Source organism: Lepidochelys kempii, chromosome 11, assembly GCF_965140265.1.
Source record: "Lepidochelys kempii isolate rLepKem1 chromosome 11, rLepKem1.hap2, whole genome shotgun sequence".
Classification (NCBI taxonomy): Eukaryota; Metazoa; Chordata; order Testudines; family Cheloniidae; genus Lepidochelys; species Lepidochelys kempii.
Genome location: NC_133266.1, coordinates 32559425 through 32576595, shown reverse-complemented (window position 1 = coordinate 32576595; position 17171 = coordinate 32559425). Strand labels below are relative to the sequence as shown.

Genomic DNA, 17171 nt, shown 5'->3' with positions numbered 1-17171 from the left:
ATTACTCTAAACTTGCTTAATTTAAGATACCAGCCTTAACTTCCCTAAAATGATTAAATTGTGCATTGTCTTATATCTACTCTATTGACCTTAGTGAGACAAATATTTAGTATTTAGTTTCTGTTGTGCATTAAGTTAAATTTTCTGGATTAACCAATAGTAATTTAGTCTGCTAGTTTCAATGAATATGCTTATTATAAACACAGAGAAACTTTTGCCATGCTGAAATCACAATTAATACATGAAAAACCAGAAGACCAGACTAACAGAATAGATCAACTGTGTAATGTGAGCCTTGCTACCTTAAATACTCATGTGTTCGTTAAGCAACAAAATTTTTATTTCTCCTTCAGTCTTACGAATTTAAATAACCTTCAGGATTATGTGTATGGCCTCTAGCACACAATGCTATATTTATTTTAAAAATAGTTTATTATGAGAAAATGTCAAGATTTAATGAAAGTGCTTCACTCTGAAGGCAATACAGTTGCTTTAATGTCTGAGTCTTTTGACAGCTGCTGCGTTCATTCATGAGGACTGTCAGATGAAAATTATTTTGTGTGGTTGTGAAATAAAATATTGATAATTTTTAATAAGTTATTTGTCTTACGAAGTCAAATATAAAATCATCACCATCATCAAAAATGTGTAGTCCACTTAGGACCTTTGCACCCTCTAGAGTGACCATGGTTGATGTAATTGCACCAGGTGTTGTGTAGTGAAGTTCCCAGCTCTGGTTCGATCCTGCAAGTCCACAGATCTGTGGGACAGCCTCGTGGGTGGCACCAAGTAGGGTCAAAGGTGCATCCCTTTGTGTATTAATGGAGAATGACTGCTAGTAATCTTTCTCAGTAGAGCATATGGAACTTCAAGAAATTAAAATTGCTTAGTCAGGTTAACTTCATCTTGCTAGATAAATCCAATATATTGATAAAGTAACCATATCAAGTAAATGCAGAAGACTTTAATAAGAAGTCTTCTTTTGATTCTCTTTATAAAGACTACATTTTGTTTTGATAATTATTTACACATTAATGAAGTGACTTTCATAGACTTGTGGAAGTGTAGGTCTCGATGGGATCTCGAGAGGTAATCAAGTCCAGCCCTCTGCACGGAGACAGGACCAAGTAAACTTAGACCATTCCTGCCAGGTGTTTGTCCAACCTGTTCTTAAAAACTTCCAGTGATGGGATTACTTAATTATTCTCATTGCCCAACCCTGAATGTTCTTAATTTCTGCTACGTCCTTTGAGTTGGGGTGACCTGAACTGAACACAGTATTCCAGGTGAAAGCATGCTGTTGATTTATAGAATGGCATTGTAATGTTTTCCATCCCATTCATCTCCTAACATTTTCTTGTTGTTGTTTTTCTGACTGCAGCTGCATATTAAGCAGACCTCTACATTAACTGTTCACAGTAGTACCCAGGCGTTTTCTCATACTTCCAGTGTAATATCGACTCTTCTGCAACCCTCCAGTTTAGAATAGTGAATTATGAGGCTCTGTTGTCAAAGTATGATCACACCAATTGCAGTAAACCAACACTTTTATTGATTGTTTTCCGCCGGAACATCAGGAACATCATAGGTCATCATAGCAGAGGGTCAGCTCTTGGCAAGGACAATGTTGCGAGTCCCCCTGTATGCAGCCAGCACTGCAGCTCAGTCCATCTCTACTGCTGTCATTGTGTGTTGAACATCTTGGTTGCATCTATTGGGATTTTCTAGGGAGGTTCAGAGTACCATAGAACCTTCTTTTTGACAGACTGAAACTTCTCAGTGAGTCTGTCAATGAATCCTTGCGCATCTGGAAGTATTAAGGTCTGTTGATATATATATATACATGCAAATAAAAGAAAATTTAACAGATCCCAAATGGCAAGAGATCCCATCTGGTCCTATTCTCTGGCTTTCATAGACTAGCTGAACCACCTAAGAGGAAACCATGATATCAAAAGAGGAAGCCTCCCATGGTGACCACTACCACCGCTCCAGCCCTCCTCATCAAAACAACATCAATTTGAAGGGCTTGGTCAAGCTTCTGGACCATCCCTTCTTTGGGTATCTTTAGCTTGAGCAAATTACATCTCTCAAATGGGTTGTGGAGGTTATAACATTGGGATCTTCAAGATGTGTGTCCCTATTGGTGATCCACTAGCCGCTCTCCTCCCCTCTGCTTCGGAGTTCTCACTTACAACTTTGCGGTAGAGAAGTAACTGAGGATGGTTAGCCTGTGTGCGCTGGCTAGCCTCATGGTGCAGCACAAGGAGAGACAGTGCATGTACAGGCCCAACATACACTGCTAACAAAGTTCTCCGATCAGCAGCACAGGGACTCAGACACACTTACAGGGATATACATCTTGAAGAACTATCATTACTGCACAAGGTGAGTAACTTCTTCTAGGCATAGGGGTGATAGAACCTGTTCCAGCACAGAAGGAAAGGAATTTATTCAAAGTATTTTCTGGTTCCAAAAAATAGTGGAGAATGGAAACTGGTATTGGATCTCAGACTTCTAAACATGTTCATGAAATCACAGTAATTTAAGATGGTAACTCTCCCAGCTATAATTCCATTGTTAAATTCTGAAGCTTGGTTGGTGGCCCTTACGACGCATAGTTTTACGTCATCATTCACCCCTCTCACAAAAGGCTTCTTCATTTTACAGTATCAAGATTAATCCCAGTACTGAGAGATCACCTTCAGCCTCTGATCTGCCCCAAGAGTTATCTCCAAAGACCTGGCAGTAGTAGCTTCTCACCTTCATCCATCCCTACCTCGATGATTGGCTGTTCAAGGGCTGGTTGTACATTGAAGTTCTCTCTGCAATGCAGACAGCCGTGTCCCCATTACACAACTTAGAACTTCAACTCAAACATTGAAAAGTCCATTTTGACTACAGTTCAAGAGCGAAATTATGTAGGAGCTTCTTTGGCTGCTGTAACATCCAGTTTGTTCACAGGAAAGTAGACTTATGACACTGACAAACTTTATTGCCAAGAGTCAAACAAGCCCCAAGATGAAGGTAAGAAATCTCCTCCAACTGCTGGGTCATAGAATCATAGAATATCAGGGTTGGAAGGGACCTCAGGAGGTCATCTAGTCCAGCCCCCTGCTCAAAGCAGGACCAATCACCTACTAAATCATCCCAGCCGGGGCTTTATCAAGCCTGACCTTAAAAACCTCTAAGGAAGGAGATTCCACGACCTCCCCAGGTAACCCATTCCAGTGCTTCATATGGCAGCTTGTACTTTCATAGCACAACATGTCAGGTTACATTTTAATTGCTTCTAGGGTTGGCTCAGAACAGTTTATATCTCAAACAAAGATGGTCTAAACAAGCTGGTGTCTGTTCCTAGTAGGGTGTTAGACTCACTCAATTGGTGGAAGGAGCTAGCCAAAGTCTCTGCTGGACTTCCTTTCACCCAGCTTCCTCCTACCATCGATAACTTCAGATGTGTAATTCATGGGCACTGTTCCCTCTAAGTTGTGTGCATGTGTGTGCACACACAGATCCTAAACCCCGTGCACACGGCAAAACACTGCGCACACAAAAATTTGCACAGAAGAAATTTTTTGTGCACACGGCCTGTCAAAAATTAGAGGGAACATTGTTCATGGGATGGGGAGCATACCTAAGGGGACACACCATCCAAGACAAATGGCGTACCTCAAGAATTTCTCATACACATGAACCTGCTAGCATTACAAGCAGTCAGGAACGCCTGTATCCACTTCTTTCACTTAATTAGGCTAATTTGTGAAAGTCATAACAAACAACATAGCCTGCATATTCCACATAAATCATCAGGGTGGAGCAAGATCTCCTCTTTGTGCCAAAGCAATAAAGCTATGGAGTTGACCTATAGCCAATCACATTGTTATTTCAGCCTTTTACCCTCTGTGAACACCATGACTGATTATTGAAATAGACATTTCCTCCCAAGATTGAATGGGTTCTGGACCCTCAAACAGATTTTCCTGACCTGGAAGTTTTCAGAAGTGGATCTCTCTGTGACCACTGTCAACAGAAAGTGTAAGAAATTCTGCTTGCGATGAGGCCTGGGTCATCAGTCCCTGGGAGATGCCTTTCTCGTTCCTTGGACAAGGTGCCTTCTCTGTCCATATTCTCTGATACCATTGATTCTGGGGATATTGAACAAGATCAAATAAGACAAAGCCAGAGTTCCAACTTGTCTGAACCAGGTCTGGTACCCTTACCTGATCCACCTCACTTCCTGTCAAGCATTGTATCTTCTAACCATTTTTCATCTGCTGTCAGTACTCTGGTGGGACTCTCCAGCCCAACCTGGCCATCTTCCATCTCAGAGCTTGGTTCCTCAATGACCCTCTATGACAGAGGTTTCCTGTTCAACAGAAGTACAATAGGTCCTATTAAACCGCAGAAAGATATCTATCGGACATACTTACCTTCAAAAAATGAAAGAGATTTAATCTTTGTATATCCAGTGACAGTTTTTACCTAGCTATTCCCTCTGTTCTTGATTACTTGTTGGATTTAAAGAAGTCAGGTCATATTTGGGGTCGGGAAGGAATTTCCCTCATGGTCAGATTAGCAGAGACCCAGGTTTTTTTGGGGTAGGGGGAGGACGGTGGTGGTTGCCTTCCTCTGCAGCATGGGGCACGCGTCACTTGCAGGTTTAAACTAGTGTAAATGGTGAATTCTCTGTACCTTGAAGTCTTTAAACCATGATTTAAGGACTTCAGTAACTCAGCCAGAGGTTAGGGATCTATTACAGGAGTAGGTGAGTGAGGTTCTGTGGCCTGCAGTATGCAGGAGGTCAGACTAGATCAGAGGTGGGCAAACTATGGCCCTCGGGCCACATCCAACCCACGGGACCGTTCTGCCCGATCCCTGAGCCCTTGGCCCATGAGGCTAGCCCCCGGCCCCTCCCTTGCGGTTCCCCCTTCCTCGCAGCCTCAGCTCACTGCGCCGCTGGTGCAGTGCTCTGGGCGGTGGGACGGCAAGCTCTTGCTGGGCAGCACAGCTGCAGAGCTGTGGCCTGACCTAGTGCTCTGTGGTGCGTGGCTGGTTCCAACCGGGCAGCGCAGCTGCCTGTCCTGGTGCAGCCTTGCCGCCAGCCACTGGTGCTCCAGGCAGCACAGTAAGGGGGCAGGGAGGGGGGTTGGACAGAGGACAGGGGAGGTCAGGGGCTGGGGTATGGTTAGGGGTTGGGGAGGTCAGAGGGTGGGGAACAGGGGGGTTGAATGGGGGCAGGGGTTCCGAGGATGGTCAGGGAGAAGGGGTGGTTGGATGAGGCAAGGGTCCTGGCAGGGGGGCAGTTAGAAAGGAGAGTAAGGGTTGGATGGGACAATCAGGGGTGGAGGTTCCGGGGGAGGTCAGGAGACAGGGAGAAGGGGTGGTTGGATGGGGCAGGAGTCCTGGGGGGGCAGTCAGGAAGGAGGGGGGGTAGGACGGGGCAGCGGGGGACAGTTGGAGTGGGGGTCTGGAGGCAGTCAGGGGACCGAGAGCAGGGGGAGTGGATGGGGCAGAGGTCTCGGGGGGGCCGTCAGGGAACGGGGGAGTTGGATGGGGCAGGAGTCCCCAGTGGGCCATCAGGGGGCGAGAAGCGGGGGGGTCGGATAGGGGTTGGGGCCAGGCCACGCCTGGCTGTTTGGGGAGGCAGCGCCTCCCCTAACCCGCCCTCCATACAATTTCTGAAACCTGATGCGGCCCTCAGGCCAAAAAGTTTGCCCGCCCCTGGACTAGATGATCACTGTGGTCCCTTTTGACCTTAAAGACTATGAGGTCTTTCCATGAGTTCCATCAGAGTTCATTTGACAGCTATTACAGCCTTTCATTCCCTTGGGCAGGGATTGTAAGGGCATGGCTAGACTAGAGAGTTTACAGCTGCCCTGTTACAGCTGCGCCGCTATAAGCTCTCTATGTAGCTGCTCTAAGATGATGGGAGAGAACTCTCTTGGCTTAACTACTCCAGCCCCCATGAGTGGCAGTAGCTTGTCAGTGGGAGAAGCTCTCCTTCCAACATAGTACAGTCCACACTGGTGCTTATGTCAGTGTAACTTATGTCGCTTGGGAGATGATTTATTATTATTATTATGCCGACATAAATTATAGTGTAGACATAGCCTGAATCTTTGCTTATCCCACAAATGGCAAGATCAGTCAAGGAGTTGGTTAACTTTTTCCCATAAATCAGAGAGCCTGCTTCTATATGGGATTTGAACTTGGTCCTTAAGGGTATGTTTACACAGCCCATGGCAGCGAGCCTCCTAGCTAGACTCGGGGCTTGACTACCATGCTAAAAATAAGTGTAGATGTTGCAGCTTGGGCTGGAACTCGGGCTCTGAAGACAAGGGAGGGGGTGGATTTAAGAGTTAGAGCTCCAGCCCATGCCATGACTTCAAAGCACTGTCTATATAGCTATTTTTAGAGCACTAGTGTGAGTCTTGCAAAGTTGAGTTTGTCAACCTGGGCGGGAAGGCTTACTGCTGAGGGCTGTGTCGACGTATCCTAATTTTCTTTTGAAACCTCCCTTTGATTCACTAGCTAAGTGTTCTCTGATGCACTTGTCTATGAAGCTGCTGTTCTTAGCGGGCATCACTTCTATTTGCAGAGTTGGGGAATTCCTCCACTCTCCCCTTACATTGTTTTCTTTCAGGATAAGGTATAGTTATGCTCACATCTCTAGTTCGTACCTAAAATATCCTTTGATTTCCACATTAGTTAAGTTATCCACCTTCCTGTGCTTTTCCCAAAGCCACAGCAAACTAGAGAGGAAACTGTCCTCCATACCTTGGATATTAGAAGGGTGTCTATTTGGACAGAACCAAACCATTCAGAAAGCCTCCTAGACTGTTTATTTCACTTGCGGACAGATCTAAAGGATCCACAATCTTCACCAAAAGACTTTCAAAGTGGGTTTCTAGTTGTATTCTTGTTTGTTACCAGGCTGCTAATGTTTAGCCTCCTTTGAGAATAATTGCCCATTCTACAAGATCCCAAGCTAACTCCATTGCACTATGAAAAAATATACTGACATACTGAAATTTCCAAAACCTGGGCATCAGTGCATGCTTTTTCCAAATAGTATGCCTTGGTACATACCTCTAGATCAGACCCTGTTGTTGTCATGGCAGTCCTTTCTTTATTATTGGATCCAGTTCCTAAGCTCTATCCTCCTTCAGGGGATATTGCTCATGAGTCATCTGAAGTGGAGCACTCATAGGGACACGACTCAAAGAAGGAAAGATGACTCGCCTTGTGCAGTTCTAATCATTATTTGGAATTACAAGGATTAGGTAGAATAATGGGCGCATCTCAAAAACACTGGTCTTTCACATCTGGAACCTTTAGAGTTATTTTTTTATGTAGGTCACTGGTATATAGAGTTTGGATGTCTAAACCTGGAATCTAGTTCTGGATCCCTGAGGTCAATAGGAATTCTACCATTGACTTTTATGAGAGTAGGACCAGAGCCTTAGTCCTTCGTGAATATTTCAATTAACTACAAAGCCATTTCACAATTTGGCATAATTTTATGTAGCAAGAAAGTCTCAGGTAAAGTCTAAGACTAGCACTAGAGATGGTTTGTAGGTTCTGAATGAGATTTGTTGGAAGACTATTGTGGAGAAACTTTCTCAATAGCTGTCCAAAATGTACTTGGCTTCCATCACTTATGAGCATAACATGTAAGCATAAATTATTTTTAAAAAATGGATGCAGAAATGTCTGAAACTTAGGTTTATTTCTTGTTAAAGACATTAAAATAGCTCAGCCAGATATACGAGGAGGAAAATCAGGGTTTTTTTGTCCATCCAAAATAAATGTTTTGAGTGGATTCCATTTGCCAGATATCCCATGGTTAATTTCTATGGCCATATTCTGACCTCCTAAAAGAGACATATTTTCACTGAGAGCCTTCTACAAATTCCATATTTTATCCTGATTCCATTGAAATGTCTTCCATCATTATCTTTTAGCAAAGCGTTACCTTTTTAAGTAGCCTTCTCCTTCTGCCAGGCTTATTTAGTGATGCCAAATGTAGGATTTCATTCTGCAGTTCTTATGTGACTTGAATGGGGCTGTTAATGTGGGTAAAGACTACTCATTTAAGAGTTTGCTGAATCAGACTTTAGTGTTTGTGATATCATGGCTGCTTCCATGGTTATGACATGAATTGTTTCATCACTGAATGAATCCTGCAGAATGAGTAGGAAGGAGAAACCTCTAGAGAAATATGAGCTAAGTGTCACAATACACCTTTGCTCTTGCACAATAGATCCTGGCTCCCGGGTTAATTCTGCTGCCTTTTGAGAACAAGAATTAAAGGTAATTAATTTTATTCCTTGACCCAAGTACCTTGGTAATTGGCATAATGGGAAAGGAAATGCAGAAAATCAACAGGAATTTTTTAATTGAGTTCTGCTAAAACATTTCATTTTTCAAGCTTGTCAGGGTGTGATATAATGTGTTTGTCCTAAAGAGGAGTTTTTAAAGAAAGTGTTGATGCTACGTAAGTTCTGAAAGGTGATATTACTACAAATATTTCCTTTAACAGTAATAATACGTAGCACTTATATGGTACTTACTTATTTGAAGCACTGAATGAACCTTAATCATTAAGGCTTGTTAAGAATGGCAACACTCTTACTGAGTTTAAAAAAAATCTCTTTAGGCAGAAAGAAAATCTCTCATTTGTATGAGGGCCTAGAAACAGGATTTGCACAGTGGTACTCAGCAGGAGTTGGTAAAATGGCGTTCTGCCTCATGCCCAGGGCTGTGGAGAATCAGTGGAAACCATTCTGTGACTGTATGGAAGTTTGGCCAGTGCATCTATATTGTAGTGGATCCACTGGCAGTGTCACTGTTCTTTCCCTACTTCATCTTCCAAACCTCTGTATACCACAGCAGACTGGAGTCCCTACTTTCTGCTGGCACGCAAGTTGTGCAGATCACCCCCCTGCCTTTTGCTGACCCTATGCAGCCACTCACGTGTGCCCCCGTCTTTTCGGGCATACACCCATGGAGAGGGCGGGAGCAAGATGTGGATTGTGTTTTGTAAAATGAGCCTAAACTCCAAGTGTTTAACAGGATTCATTCAGTATTTATATCAAACACTATCATTAAACCTTCCAGATATTTATTTCCAAATGTTTCCAAATGTATTGAGGGTAGCACTGTACCTTTGCGGCTCCATCCTGTGAGGGACTGGGCACCCTGGTCTGATCTAGCAAAGCACTTAAGTGTGTAACTTTAAGTATGTGAACAGTCTCATTGACTTCAGTGGAATAATCGATTTATTATATTTACACAGTATGCTTAAATGTTTTGCTAGTTGCGGCCAGAGGTTCAGCACCTTGCAGGATCAAAGCCCAGTAGCTGCTCGTTATAAATTTGATAAAAAAAAAATGTGTATTGTGTATCAGTATTAATTTTTGCATTCTGGACTTCTGGTCTCTGTTGGGTTAATGTTAGGTATTAAAATAGAAATAGCTATAAGAATATACATGTTCTATTTGAACATCAGTAGGCTTATGTATGAGTATTGCTTAATTTTCTTTCTGCATAGCTACACGGTATTCAAACATCCTACCATATACTGATCTTCTGGTTGATATACATATTGATGCCTCCTTGGAAAAAGAATGATTTGTCAGTATCTGTTCACAACTAAGCTTTTATTTTAATACTTAAAAGACAAATAGTTATTAAATAAAAACAAGTGTTTATGTAGTGTAAATGTGTATATTATAAAGTCTTAATTTGATCAGGGATTTGATCATCGATCTTGAATATAGTTTTAACTAAATTATATGGAGTTTTAATTACTGGAACATTTACCTTATAAAATTTGTTGTTAATTTACTAGTGTGAATATTTCTTTTCAACTGGACTTGGAATATTTTTGTATTTTCCATTATTACTCATGGTTTCTAGGCAGCATTTACACAGGTTTTTGCATGTAAAAGGAAAAGACTAATGTTTGCTCATAAAAAGATGCACCTAGTTCAGTTTGTTTTCCTCTACATTCGGTTCAGTGTGCATTCACAAATTGTTATTCATCTACTTCAGAAAATATGGTTAATTAGTAAGCAGCCAGGAAGATAAATTGGCACTTAAGGCAGAGAGTTTAGGGAAACTGGCACAAACTGCTAGTGTAGGCTTGGGAAACAGAAGTAATTGTGTTTTTGATTTAACTTCTTTGGTTGAAGTTATATTGTATAAAATGTGTAACAGATCTAAATATTAGTTGGCAACATATATTGTAGATCAACAAAGGATTAATATATACTTGCTGAACTTTACAAAGAGAGCAGTGGCTTTTTGTAAATTTGTTGCTGTCCATAGACTTGTTAGTTACAGAAGACATGTGGTCTATCATCTAATTAATGCTGATCCTCATTAATGAGTCTTTCAGGGATTATCTTTTACAGTGTCAACCATCTGTTGTGGTTTAGAGTAATACACTAACTAAACACAATTAAGGTTTTGCCTTAAAAGCAAAACTATGTCTCTAGGAACAGAGCAATATTTTCTAGGTTCTAAATCCTATCAGAAATGTCAATGTCGTACTGTACTGACTTTAAAAAAAAACTGAATGAAATGCCACATTAAAAGCAACAACAACAAAATTAATGTAAAGGGCAATTTTTGTAAGTCAGATTATTGTTTCAATGTTATTGCTGTTTTAATAACTAACAATAAATATCTTTAAGAATATACATGACATATTGTGCTACATTACCAATACTATCAGAGAATTTGTTTTAGTAAAAATCTTAATAAAAATAGATATGGAAAACAATTCTGTAAGTAGCTTTTCAAACCTTACAGTATTTTATTGAGGCTATCTTCCCCAGTACAGTATATAATGTAAGGTATCATAAACTTTGGATGGCTTACCGGTAGCTTTAAGAAAAGTACTACTTGTACAATTGGTTAGTTTGAGGAAGCAGTATTTTAATATTGTTTTTATTGCATTCAAGATAAACAGAAAGAGGAACAGTTTTGTAAAGGAAATGAAGAGTATGAAATGTTTTATCTAATAGAAGTAAAACGGAAACTGTATTAAATCATGATGTAGACATGAATGCTTAGTTTTGTCTTTCCTTTTGCAAGTTAATATTAACACAGTAATGAAAAATTTTAATACAATTTCCCTTACACATCTAATAGTAATTAGACATCTAAAAATCAAATGTGCTAATATCTTGGAAACACATTTGTTTGACTATAACTTTAATTTATCTAGAGAGAGAGGCAATTGTTTTATCATTTAATAAATATTGGGATACTTTACATATGTGCTCCCATAGTTTATAGAATCTTTCTTTAGCTGTTATTGAACTGATGTGATATTTTTGTAGGTTAAGGTAAATTCAGACTTCACATTATCCTATCTGTAATGTGGGCTTTGCTGGAAGACAGTAGACCTAGTATACACTTTTTGCCCGCTATAGATATCTGTGTTCTGTATACTTAAATCCATACCAGCGAGCTGGTTCCATGGGGCAGTTCCCAGAGGATATCGTAAAGGATTAAACACTACAGGCAGTGGGGTAATGTGCTCTAAGTGGGCATGATTTCTAAAGCATACTAATGTGTTGCAGGTATTTGATTTGTGTAGAACCTGCTGGTATCCTTTAACATAGTACTGTTTCAAACAGCACACCAGCAAGGTCTACAATGTAATGCTGTTTGAAACAATACTATGTTAAAGGACACTATCAGGTTCTACATGAACCAAATAACGTGCGACACATTAGTATACTTTAGAAGTCACACCCATTTAGAATGAATTACCCCACCATGCAGACAAGTCCTAAGTCAGTTGCCATCTTAGATCATAAAAAAACAGCGGAGCAGTACCTCAGATATGTGTATGTAATGGCAGCTACATACACAAAGGAAGAGTGAGCATGATTGGAAATCATATTTAAAATATCAAATATATATTCTGGATTTGTTCAAAATCAAATGAAAATACTAAATTATTTGCAACATGGAATACTGTGTTTGATTGCAGGTGTGGCAGATGGAAACTTTAAAGGGATATTCAAGTATTTCAAGTCCAGGGTAAAGAACTTGTGGTATACATTTGCAAGTGTTTCCCGATGATGTTTTACAATGGAGTTAAGAACATCCATCTCGAAGTTCTAGGGTTGCCAACTTTCTAATTGCAGAAAACCGAACACCCTTGCCCTGCTCCGCCCCTTCTCCAAGACCCCACCCATGCCATGCCTCTTCTCTGAAGCCCTGTCCCCTCTCACTCCATCCCCCCCCCCCGTCGCTCGCTCTCCTCCATCCCCGCTCACTTGCTCATTTTCACTGGGCTGGGACAGGGAGTTGGGGTGTGGGGGGGGTGAGGGCTCTAACTTGAGGTGTAGGCTCTAGGGTGGGGTCGGGGATGAGGGTTTTGTGGTGCAGGAGGGGGCTCTGGGCTGGGGCATGAGCCCAAGGGGTTCAGAGTGTGGGAGGGGACTCTGGGCTGGGGCAGGGGGTTGGAGTCTGGGAGGGGGGTAGAGGCTGTGGGCTGGGGGTGTGGGTTCTGGGGTGGGGCCAGAAATAAGGGGTCCAGGGTGCAGGAGAGGGCTCCAGGCAGGGACAGGGAATTGGGTTGTGGGCTCTGGGCAGCACTGACTTCAGGGAGCTCCTGGGAAGCAGTGACATGGTTCTCCAGCTCCTAAGCGGAGGCACAGCCAGGGGACTCTGTGTGCTGCTCCCACCTGCAGGCGCCGCCTTCTCAGTTCCCATTTGCTGTTGTTCCTGGCCAATGGGAGCTGTGAAGCTGGTGCTCGGGGCAGAGCCTATGGGCAGGGGCAGTGTGCGAAGCCTCCGGCTGCCCCTCTGCCGAGGAGCCAGACGAGCCGGCTGCTTCCCCGGAGCCAGGCATGGAACCTGCCAGCCACTGCGCCACCAACCGGACTTTTAACAACCCAGACAGCATTGCTGACCGGAGCCGTCAGGGTACTTTTTCAACCAGGTGTTCCAGTTGAAAACTGGACACTTCTTTCTCAGTTGTGGAGTGTCTCCTTTAGTAACTGTGTAGGAAATGTCTAATTATTAGAAATCCTAAGAAGATAGACTGAATTTAAAATCTGAGCGCCTTACTTTAATCATGTCATGCCGTGGTGAAATGTCTAAGGTCAGGAGTTATCTGGTATTTTCACCTCGTGCATCCTGTAAAGTTAGCTTGCTCCTGTCCTGTAGGAAAAGTTTTTGTAGCCTAAGTAGCCAAGAGGTAATTGAGAATTTTGGCACTACATTGAGCGATCTGATAGCATGTTTCTATATTTGCAGCTTCAATGTTGTCTGATCTCCTGAAGGAGCAAAGTTTCTTTGTAATAAATTAGGTTGTAAAGAATAAAACCAATAAGCTGGTTCAGTGGTTGGCTGTGTGGCTGTTTTGAGTTTCTATAAAATGAAACTTGTTCCAGCTATATTAAATTTAGTTTCCCAGTTACAGAATTTCCATTTGGGGAGGTTAATGTCTTGTTTTGTTTTCCATCAGCAAACCATGGATCCATAAATTCTATTTCCATGCCCTATAAAATTGCTACATATTCTGTGTAATTCCTTTTTGTTCTTTATAGGTAGAACTATTGGGATGACTTGTAGGAGGTACAACACTCAGGGAAGGCAGTAAGGAAGGTCACTCTTATATCAGGTTGACTCAGCAAAAAATAGGTAATACTGTAGTTAATGATATCATCTTGGTTTTGAAGGTCTTGGTTTAATTTGTATACAAGAGGTTACAGATTTATCATTATTAGTGTAGTTTAAAAGAGTGCAATTTTTACCCCTCGGGATCTGAAGTATTTTTGCCAGCTATTTTACACCTGTAACTCCTTCCCTTCACATTTATCAGCATGATAGTTCTCAGGAGATTAACTTGGTTTTTTCTAGGTTCCCGCCCTGTTTCCTTTGAATCATTGGGGGTATTGGCCATTATACTTTGTTCATTAAAGTTTCCTTTTAGAAGCTATCAGGTGTGCCTAAAAAGTGTACGAAATTCAGAGTTTAATGGTGGACTCTTCTTAAGAAGTGATTGCAAAGATAAGATGGTGCTGCATCCCCATCTAGAATTTCTGCCTAAGGTGATATCCAAGTTTCAATGAAATCAAATTCTGTTTTGTTTGTGTTTTCCTCAATGCCTGGTAGCATGCATGAAGAGCCTAGATAGCCTAAATTCTCTGCTAGTGGACCCTTGTATTACTTAGAAAGGACCAAACGGTTTCTGAGGTCATCCCATTTGTTTGTAGCCTTGAGAGAAACTCTAAACATTGAACTCTCTTTGCCTAGAGATTATCCAGATGGCCTATTAAGCAGTGAGAAGTTTTAACAACAGAAAGACTTTTGGGGAGGTTTTCAAAGCCAACTACAGGGTTTAGCCACACTACTCCCACTGAAATTAACAACGTTGTAAGGCTGCATCTTGTGTTCAGAGGCAATTTCACGAAGGAGAAATGTGGATTACTTATCTGGTACTAGTATATATCAAGTACGTTGTATATACAGATCCATGTTGAGCCTCCCTTTTCCCCTGCTTCTTTGTAGTATTCTCTGTTTACAAGAAACAGAGAACTCAGCAGGGTCAGGGAGGGAAGGCGTTTTTATAACTCTGGGACCTCACATTCATAAGTCAGTGTGTATGAGCCCACTAATGATGAAACTGCCTTAAGAACTGCTGATTGAGTTGCATAGCACATAACTCTTATAGAGACCTATATTTGGAGAATTCTGGTTACACAGAAGTCCATCTTCCTTTCCTTTTGGATTAAGCAGCTTTTGCCTCTTTGTGTGTATTTAAGCCATTAGGAACTCAAGCAGGCTTCTTTAGCACTCGTCTTTGAACGTTCTGCACTGGTGCACACGTGAGCTTGTTAATATAACATTTACTTATGAATGCTGGGCTGCAAGTGTTGTGCTTTATTTTTTTTATGAAAAACAGCACTGAATCATTTATCTTTATTCAAAAAAGTCAAGAAAGAATAGAAAGAATTCTGTGAACTTTGAAAAAGTATAATCTAGACTTGGACACAGCTATACTTATAGTTAAACTTCAGTTATTTACACTGACAGTTTGTGATTAAACAATGTGTTAAATATAGTTAGCTTTTAAAATTAAACCCAACTAGTCTAAGATCCATAGTTCTGGTCCAAATCAGGACTTACTGTCTGTGTATTGTCTGGGTTCTGTGTATTCTTTGTAGCACAGTGTTCAGCAGTGAACACTCCATAGCTGGTAGTAGGTCACTTAGGGCATGTCTACACTAACCTCCGGAGCGATCGATCCAGAGGGGTCGATTTATCGCGTCTAGTGAAGACACGATAAATCGACCGTGAAGCACTGTCCCATTGGCTCCACTGGAGTGAGAAGCGTAGGCGGAGTTGATGGGGGAACGTCAGCAGTCGACCTACCGCACTGAAGACACCTCAGTAAATAGATCTAAGTACGTTGACTTCAGCTACATTATTCACATAGCTGAAGTTAAGTAACTTAGATCGATTCCTCTCCCCCCCACCCCCAGTGTAGACCAGGCCTTACTCACCTGTTTTTATCCTTAATCCTTGCCTTCTACTGCCCGAATAGCACAAGAAATTGTGTATTTGTGGAAGAGGGGGAGTGAGTTGAGGTCCAAGTGGAGGTGCTCTGTATGCTGGCCTTCCAAATAACCATTTGGGAATTCATCAGTTACTCTACCACCAGATCAGGAGTAACTGCCCTTTTGCAGTTAAGAAATTATTACTGTTTACTTAATTGGTTGTTTGGAACTGACAGTGTGTCTGCCCTATACAATATGCACAGTAGAGGAAGTCCTTGTTCTAAAAAACTTAAAGGTGAGAGTGTGTGTCTCAGCTGTTGTTGAGGTCGGATGGCTTGTACTCAGAGACCTGGGATCCCCATCCAGTTGTCAGCCCAGCCCAGGGCTGGTTGAACCAGGCTACCAACTCTGAGGCCGAAGGGGATTCCATGATGATGGGGTTGTTGTACAAAGGGATATGTCAAACTGCTTTTAAAACTAAAAGGTATCAACATTCTTAATGCAGATATATGGGAGGCCCCAGAACTATTGGAACGGACTCTGGGGTCTCCGTCTAGTTGTAATAATAGATCAACATTATGGGGTTTGGGGAAGAGACACTGTGATCCCCACTTCTACCCTATCCTGAATTTCCTGCAGACTTGACAGACTGGCTCAAATGGCTATTTGGTTCAGTTTTCCATGTGTTTGTCATTATGATTATTCTTTCATTTGTCTGGATGTAACTGTTATAAATATATTTGAGAAATCGCAATTTTCCAACAGGTTTCAATATTTTGTTGGTATTAATTATTTTTGATAATACATTTATTTATTTTCATCTGTACCCTAATTTAAAAAGGCCCTTACCCTTTGCTATAGACTCTCTACAACGCATTTAAAGTGCTGTATACAATACATAAACATTGAGCACAAGAAACATTATAAGATCTTTACAGTTAGTTTCCCACCAGAACCTTCACAATCTCTTACCTCTTGGGAGAACAGATGGTCCTTGCAGCATGCCCTGGACATGGTTTCAAATCAAGGAGGGAGCAAGTTCCAATGCTAGGGGCTGTCCTAGAGAACACACTGCTGGCTGACCCAACTCTCTCTCACTGAATTGGCGTGCTTCAGCTGATTGCAAATGTGGCAGTCGTCATCTTTGCATATGTGCAGCATGCCTCCGGTGGCATGTAACCAGAATTCATCACCGAATTTTGTCCACCGGTTGGATCATTAGCTTCCCTGGCATGGGCTGGGTACTGACAGGGAGTGTGACGTGAATGCTGATCCATGCCCCCAGTATGGCACAGGAAAAGAAGCTGTCCTTTGGATAAGTAGGTGCCAGACCATTTAGTGCACATATATAGTGTATTTCATCTGCTCTAGCTAGCAGGGAAGATGCTGGATAAGGATCTTATGTGGAAAGGAAATAGCTTATTTAAAGCAGCTACAGTTCTCATTTTAGTAAACTGTTTTCTTTAATATTAAACATTTTACAGTGTACAAATTATATTCACTTCAATAACTTGTTCTTAAAATGTACTTAGAACAGCTAATGCCTGTGCAGTTACAAATACAGAAGAAAGTCATTAAATAAAATAAGACCCAGAAAAAGCAGAATTTAAATAAATCACTCTCATTGTATAACAGAAT

General features: G+C 41.6%; 1 protein-coding gene and 1 long non-coding RNA gene across 9 annotated transcripts in view; one reads left to right on the top strand and one right to left on the bottom strand.

Moving 5' to 3' along the window:
- Nucleotides 1–17171, top strand: part of BAZ2B (bromodomain adjacent to zinc finger domain 2B) — a 353401-nt gene that overhangs the window by 184728 nt on the left and 151502 nt on the right. The gene's annotated exons all lie outside the window — the stretch shown is intronic.
- Nucleotides 1539–16769, bottom strand: LOC140895571 (uncharacterized). Of its 2 annotated transcripts, none has more exons than XR_012154267.1 (3): nucleotides 16506–16769; nucleotides 3989–4369; nucleotides 1539–1807 (listed from the first exon to the last, which is right to left on the bottom strand). It is a non-coding gene; the product is annotated as an uncharacterized lncRNA (long non-coding RNA). The 2 variants fall into 2 exon arrangements; XR_012154268.1 differs by lacking the exon at nucleotides 16506–16769 and adding an exon at nucleotides 7093–7252.